Here is an 8961-nt window from a genome sequence, read left to right on the forward strand (position 1 = left end):
AACTAAAGACACTAACCCCCATTTTCATGAAACTCCGTTAGTGCTACGTTAGCTAACGAACTTTTAAACCGTGATATCTACATATCTGTCATTTTGCGTATATATTCCAAACGCTAGTTAGAAACTTAACTGCTGAAAGTTTTTCAGTTAATGTTAACCGGAGAAAAGATATTTCCATTTTTCTTTCTGCTAACTGGCAGTTAAAGCCTAACGGAGCTACATGAAAATGTCCGTAAGTCAGTTAAGAAAGTAATTGGAAATTGTTACGTTTTTAATGAAAAAATTAATTGAGTTTTGCAATCACCCAACATTAATTAAATTTTTAATTTAATCAATTAAAAAACAAGTATATACGGCTGTAAGTTCGGCCAGGCCGAAGCTTATGTAACAGGTTGACTGATAAGTCCCCGGTCTGACACATAGATGTCGTCGCTAGTATTAAATGAATATTATTTTTATATAGTACCAATCTTCAAATGATTCGTGTCAAAATTTGACGTCTGTAAGTCAATTAGTTTGTGAGATAGAGCGTCTTTTGTGAAGCAACTTTTGTTATTGCGAAAAAAATGGAAAAAAAGGAATTTCGTGTTTTGATAAAATACTGTTTTCTGAAGGGAAAAAATACGGCGGAAGCAAAAACTTGGCTTGATAATGAGTTTCCGAACTCTGTCCCAGGGAAATCAACAATAATTGATTGGTATGCAAAATTCAAGCGTGGTGAAATGAGCACGGAGGACGGTGGACGCAGTGGACGCCCGAAACAGGTGGTTACCGACGAAAACATCAAAAAAATCCACAAAATGATTTTGAATGATCGTAAAATGAAGTTGATCGAGACAGCAGAGGCCTTAAGGCTTTCAAAGGAACGTGTTGGTCTTATCATTCTTCAATTTTTGGATATGCGGAAGCTCTGTGCAAAATGGGTGCCGCACGAGCTCACATTTGACCAAAAACAACAACGTGTTGATGATTCTGAGCGGTGTTTGCAGCTGTTAACTCGTAATACACCCGAGTTTTTTCCGTCGATATGTGACAATGGATGAAACATGGCTCCATCACTACACTCCTGAGTCCAATCGACAGCCGACTGAGTGGACAGCGACCGGTGAACCGTCTCCGAAGCGTGTTGAAAGACTCAAAAGTCCGCTGGCAAAGTAATGGCCTCTGTTTTTTGGATGCGCATGGAATAATTTTTATCGATTATCTTGAGAAGGGAAAAACCATCAACAGTGACTATTATATGGCGTTATTATAGCGTTTGAAGGTCGAAATCGCGGCAAAACGGCGCCATATGAAGAAGAAAAAAGTGTTGTTCCACCAAGACAACGCACCCTGCCACAAGTCATTGAGAACGATGGCAAAAATTCATGAATTGGGCTTCGAATTGCTTCCCCACCCACCGTCTTCTTTTTCTTGTTCTCAGACCTCAAGAGGATGCTCGCAGGGAAAAAATTTGGCTGCAATGAAGAGATGATCGCCGAAACTGAGGCCTATTTAGAGGCAAAACCGAAGGACTACTACCAAAATGGTATCAAAAAATTGGAAGGTCGTTATAATCGTTGTATTGCTCTTGAAGGGAACTATGTTGAATAATAAAAACGAATTTTGACAAAAAAATGTGTTTTTCTTTGTTAGACTGGGGACTTATCAGCCAACCTGTTACCCTCCACCATAGATTGGAAATTTCTACTGAAGACTGTCATCCACAATCGAATTACTTGGGATGCGGTAACTTCTTGCCTATGGCAAGGTATCTTAAAACTTCCTGACACCGTCTTCTAAATTGCAAGGTAGTCCATACGTGGTATATATTAAACTAAAAAAGGCCTATTAAATACGTATATAATTAAGTTTGACAAAATTTTCTATAGAAATAAAATTTTGACAAAAGTTTCTATAGAAATAAAATTTTGATCAAAATTTTCTATAGAATTAAAATTTTGAAAACATTCTCTATAGAATGAAAATTTCGACAACATTTGCTATAGAAATAAAATTTTGCCAAAATTTTCTATAGAAATAAAATTTGACAAAATTTAAAATTAAAATTTTGCCAAAATTTTCTATAGAAATAAAATTTGACAAAATTTTCTATAGAATTAAAATTTTGAAAACATTCTCTATAGAATGAAAATTTTGACAACATTTGCTATAGAAATAAAATTTTGCCAACATTTTCTATAGAAATAAAATTTGACAAAATTTTCTATAGGAATAAAATTTTGACAAAATTTTCTATAGAAATAAAATTTTGACAAAATTTTCTATAAAAATAAAATTTTGACAACATTCTCTATAGAATTAAAATTTTGACAACATTCTCTATAGAATTAAAATTTTGACAACACTCTCTATAGAATAAAAATTTTGACAAAATTTTCTATAAAAATAAAATTTTGACAACATTTTCTATAGAAAAAAAATTTTGCCAAAATTTTCTATAGAAATAAAATTTGACAAAATTTCCTATAGGAATAAAATTTTGACAAAATTTTCTATAGAAATAAAATTTTGACAAAATTTTCTATAGGAATAAAATTTTGACAAAATTTTCTATAGGAATAAAATTTTGACAAAATTTTCTATAGAAATAAAATTTTGGTAGATTATTTTTGGCTCGAGTGGCAACCATGATTATGAACCGATATGGACCAATTTTTGTGTGATTGTAGATCGGCTACATATAACTATAGACCGATATGGACCAATTTTGACATGGTTATTAGCGGCCATATACTAACACCACGTATCAAATTTCAACCGAATCGGATGAATTTTGCTCCTCCATTCCGGAGGTCAAATCTGGGGATCGATTTATATGGGGGCTATATATAAATATGGACCGATATGGACCAATTTTTGCGTGGTTATTAGAAACCATATACTAACACCACGTATCGAATTTCAACCGAATCGGATGAATTTTGCTCCTCCATTCCGGAGCTCAAATCTGGGGATCGATTTATATGGGGGCTATATATAATTATGGACCGATATAGACCAATTCTTGCATCGTTGTTAGAGACCATATACTTACACCATGTACCGCCAGATCGGATGAAATATGTTACTCTTAGAGGCTCCGCAAATCTGGGGATCGGTTTATATGGGGCTATATATAATTATAGACCGATATGAACCAATTTTTGCATGGTTTCTACAGACCATATACTTACACCATGTACCAAATTTCAGCCACATCGGATGAAATATGCTACTCTTAGAGGCTCCGCAAGCCAAATTTGGGGGTATGGAGCTTTTCGTAAAAGTGGACCGATATGGCCCATTTGCAATACCATCCGACCTTTACACAAAAATTTTTTTTCTGATTCAATCACGAAATTAATTGATCCAATTAATTTTTAATTGAAATATCTTCAATCACAGAAATGATAGTATCAATTAAAAAATGAATTGAAGGTCAATTAAAAAGTTAATTGATCCAATTAAAAAATTAATTGATACTATTATTTTTGTGATTGATTTTTGTTTCAATTAAAAAATTTGTTGAATCAATTAAGTTGTTAATTGAATATTTTTTAAAACTCAATTAAAATTTTAATTGGAAAAATTTTCGTGAATTTTTTTTGTGTGTACATAAATAACAACTACTTGTGCCAAGTTTGAAGTTGTTTCGTTCGGAAGTTAGCGTGATTTCAACAGACGGACGGACGGGCGGACATACTTAGATCGACTCAGAATTTCACCACAACTCAGATATATATGTATATACTTTATGGGGTCTTAAAGCAATATTTCGATGTGTTATCCTATGGTGGAGGGTATAATTTATGGAAATTTGCTAATGAAATCAATAAAATTTTGAATCAAAAATTTTTTTAATGACCAACTAAAATTGTGATTGATACTATCATTTTCGTGATTGAAGACATTTTAATTAATAAATAATTTAAATCAATTAATTTCGTGATTGGATCAGAAAAAAGGTAAAAATTCTTTCTTTTACGCAATTTTACCACTAAATTAAGAGTGAACATTTAGTTTCCGGTGCCCATTTATGTGTATATCGGACAATAGATATATATGGGAGTATCTAAATCTGAACCGATTTCCACCAAATTTTGCACGCTTGACTGTGCTACTAATTAGACTCCTCGTGCAAGTCTCCTCGTGCAAGGGATAAAAGTCGGAAAAGCTTCGAAAGATTTTAATAATGTGCCCAGCAAAAAAATTGGAAGTTTTTCACAAACATTACTTTTAAAGCGCATTCCGGAATTTCCCATCGATTTTTATTCAACTTCTGATGAAGTCCTTTTGGACAAGTATTAGAGAGAACGCAATCAGCCTATTAACATATAAGTGAAGTTTTAAGTTTTAAACAACTAAATTTCACAAAAAAAAAAAAAATAGAAAATAATTTAAAACAAGTAAGTAAAGTCTAAAGTCGGGCGGAGCCGACTATATTATACCCTTCACCACTATGTGGCCAAAATTTGTGTTACCATCTCAACTACTTCACATTTGCTGGAAGCTATATAAAGGCGACAATTTTTTACTTCTACAAAATCTCTAGAATTAAAATTTAAATCGGCTAACGCTATCCAGTTAATTGGAGGAAACTTCCATTGAAAATGGGTCTAAAATGTGGAACAGTCTACCATATTTCTCCAACTCTGGTGTACGTATATATGGGAGCTATATATAATCTGAACAGATTTTGACAAAATTTGACATGTATAGTTAGAATAATAATTCTGCTATCTATGCGAAATTTCACGTAAATGGGAGTATAACTTTGGCCCCCCCTGGTCATATGAGTGCAAATCGGACGGAAGATATATATGGGAGCCATATCTAAATCTGAACCGATTTCAAACAAATTTGGCACAATTACCGATACTACTAAACGTACTCCTTGTGCGAAATTTGAAGCAAATCATGGCAAAACCCTGGATTTTGAGGCCATATAAGTTCAAATCGTACGAAAGATATACAGGGGAGCTATATCTAAATCTGAATCGATTTTGACCATATTTGGCACATACAATAGTATCGTTAAAAGTACCGCTTGTGCAAAATTTGAAGTAAGTCAGGGCAAAACTCTGGCTTTTGAGACCATATAAGTCCAAATCGGGCGAAAGATATATATGTGAGCTATATCTAAATCTGAACCGATTTTAACAAAATTTGGCACAGTTAACGATACTATTAAACGTACCCCTTGTGCAAAATTTGAAGCAAATCACGGCAAAGCTCTGGCTTTTGTGGCCATATAAGTTCAAATCGGACGAAAGATATATATGGGAGCTATATCTAAATTTGAACCGATTTCAATCAAATTTACCAAGCACTGGTAGAATATCACTTCTACCCTCTGTGCAAAATTTCACGAAGATCGGTAATAAACTTTGGCCTCTGTGGTCATATGAGACTAAATCGGACGAAAGATATATATGGGAGCTATATCTAAATCTGAACCGATTTGGCTGATATTTTGCAAGATTTTCGAGATTCATAAAAAATTTGGATGTACAGTATTTCAAGAAAATCGGTTGATAAACACGCTAACTATGACCAAATCGGCGATAAATATATATGGCAGCTATATCTAAATCTGAACCGATTTTTTCCAAAATCAATAGGGATCGTCTTTGAGCCGAAACAGGACCCCATACCAAATTTTAGGACAATCGGACTAAAACTGCGAGCTGTACTTTGCACACAATAATACATCAACAGACAGACAGACAGACGGACAGACAGACAGACAGACGGACATCGCTAAATCGACTCAGAATTTAATTCTAAGACGATCGGTATACTAAACGATGGGTCTCAGACTTTTCCTACTTGGCGTTACATACAAATGCACAAACTTATTATACCCTGTACCACAGTAGTGGTGAAGGGTATAAAAAAGTGTAACAAAACATACTGATAAAAATAAAAAGAGAAATTGAGGAAAAACATTGTGTTTTTATTTTTTTTTTTTTTATTTTCCTCATCCAAATGAACTTCCAAGGCACAACTTCTAAAGCAATGCAAAGGATCCAAAAATGGATTACTTGCGTCCTATGACCAGGGCTGTGGAGCCGGAGTCCGAGTCTGAAGATTTTGCTGGAGTCGGATTCGGAGTCGTAAAAATTTTGCTCGACTCCGACTCTGGCTAAACCAAATTTTTTAAAACACTTCACATTTTTTGTAACTAAGCAAGTTTTTACGCAAATTAGTTCACATTGCGTTATTCATTCGATCAATGTACAGCATGATTGTAAATGAAAATCACCTTCCAATTACGGCTATGTTTTTATGTTTCCTGGAGTGTTAGACTAGCAGATGGGCTGGATCGATCCACTTTAATGCCCATATCAATTTATTTGAAATATTTCGAACAATTGAAATTATTTTTTTATTTAAATTTTATTTTAAGGCCATATACATATGTGGAATATTGACAGAAAATTTTTTCAAAGTTGTTTTTTATAGAAAATTTTGTCAAAATGTTATTTCTATAAAAAGTTTTGTCAAAATTTTATTTCTATAGCAAATTTTGTAAAAATTTTATTTCTATAAAAAATTTGTTCAAAATTTTATTACTATAGAAATATTTTTTTTTTTTATTACTATAGAAATATTTGTTTCTACAGAATATTTCGCAAAATTTTATTTCTATAGAAAATTTTGCAAAATTTTGTTTGTTACACAAACATTTTTTTCAAAATTTTATTTCTATAGAAAATTTTGCAAAATTTTGTTTGTTACACAAACATTTTTTTCAAAATTTTATTTCTATTGATAATTTTATTTCTATAAAAATTTAAGTCAAAATTTTATTTCTATAGAAAATTTTGCCAACATTTTATAGCAATAAATTTTTTTATTAGAAAAATTGGTCAAATTTTTTTGCAGAATTTTATTTACTACACAAAAATTTTTCTAAAATTGTATTTTTATTGATAATTTTTTCAAAATTTTATTTCTATAAGAAAAAATTGTCAGATTTTATTTCTATAGCAAATTTTCTCAAATTTTTTTTCTTACTGATGCTCACTGATACTCACTGCTATAAAAATGTATTAAAATTTTTATTACTATAGAAATAATTTTTCTATATAAAATTTAGTCAAAATTTTATTTCTATAGAAAATTAGTCAAAATTTTGTTTCTATAGAATATTTTGCAAAATTTTATTTCTATAGAAAATTTTGCAAAATTTTATTTCTATAGAAAATTTTGCAAAATTTTGTTTGCTACACATATTTTTTTAATTGTATTTCTATTGATAATTTTTTCAAACTTTTATTTCTATAAAAATTTTGCCAAATTTTATTTCTATAAAATTTTATTCAAAATTTTATTTCTATGTATTGGGTCAAAATTTGATTCCTATAGAAAATTTTGCCAAAATTTTATTTCTATAGAAAATTTAGTCAACATTTTGTTTCTGTAGAAAATTTTTTTTCCAAAATTGTATACTCACTGCTAAGTCGAAAACTTGTAGAAATGACTCAAATTTTTCAATGAATGAATCATAAATGCATTTTTGCGAAATTGTCTAAACAATTATAATTATTTCCCAAATATTGCCCGAGATTTTGTAGTAGTCTGATTTGAGATTTTATCAAAATGTCGATCTAAATACAAAGTTGTGCAGAGTATATAATAATCGGCCCGCCCGACTTTAGACTTTCCTTGCATTTTTATTTTTTGTTATCTTCTCATATTATAATGGGTATTTATATCATTATTTTATTTATTAAACATTGCCCTAAATTTGAAATATAGAGTTCAATTGGCATCTAATGTGAAATTAAGACCTTTTTTCTGCACACATAAATAAATACGATACTTTATATCGATCCACTTACGGTACCCCCACAATAGAACTACAAATTAGTGGTATTAAAATGAGATTTAGTTATATTACCCGGAGTCGACTCCGGAGTCGGAGTCGAGCTGATGAAAAATGCTGGAGTCGGAGTCGAGCAAAATTGGCTCGACTCCACAGCCCTGCCTATGACAATCCCATGTAAAATTCATTGATCGGAAGTACTCCATTTTTGGATCCTTTGCATTGCTTTAGAAGTTGTGCCTTGGAAGTTCATTTGAATGAAGAAATTTCCACTTTTTATTTTTATCAGTATTTTTTGTTACATTTTTATATTCTTAAAAAAAATCTAAAAAAAATATTTTTTTCCATAAAAAATCAAAAAAAAAAAAATAATAAAAATTATTGTAATTTGCAAAACTTTCTCAAAAGAACTTCCATGAAAGTGAAAAAGTCAAATGGAAGTAAATATATTTCAATCATATTAATGTTGGCATCAGAGATCTATTGAAAAAATTAAGTAAATGAAGAAATGAATAATTTTTCAATCAAGCGTATTTTTATTTCTTTTTTTTTTTATAGGATAGATTCTTTTCAGATTCCAATTTCATATTTTTTATCACATCTAATGTAACCAACATGTCTTGCTGGTTTTATACGCCATTATGTTCATAATCTCCAGCCATAATTGTGTTTGTTCGCCATCATATGACTGAAATGAAATTGCCCAAAAATATGTGTGAAGAAATTCCCATGATATTTGGATGGACTAACCGAAAATTCACAACGGCAAACAGAAACAAGAACATTTACATCAACTACAATATCATATTGAGTTCATGCAAAAAAGTTTTCTCCCTTTTTTGGGGCTTTTATCCTTGAAACAAAAGCCAAGCAAAACACTACTTTGGTTATATTCTCCAAGATGGCAGATGCCAAAATACACTGGAAAAATATTTACTTTACTTACGAAAGATTAAATCAGAATAGATTGCGTAGTTCATCGCATTTAGATTTGGGTAGTTCACAACCGAACTAGTGACACGGTTGCCACAGTTGGTAGAATTCTAACAAAAATAATAGATTTTTTTATTGTTTGGTAGATTGGCAGAATTCTTGATGTTTTGATAGATTTTCCTAAGAGGTACTTCAATTCTCTATAGAAATAAAAT

Source organism: Haematobia irritans, chromosome 1 (genome assembly GCF_050003625.1).
Source record: "Haematobia irritans isolate KBUSLIRL chromosome 1, ASM5000362v1, whole genome shotgun sequence".
Classification (NCBI taxonomy): Eukaryota; Metazoa; Arthropoda; class Insecta; order Diptera; family Muscidae; genus Haematobia; species Haematobia irritans.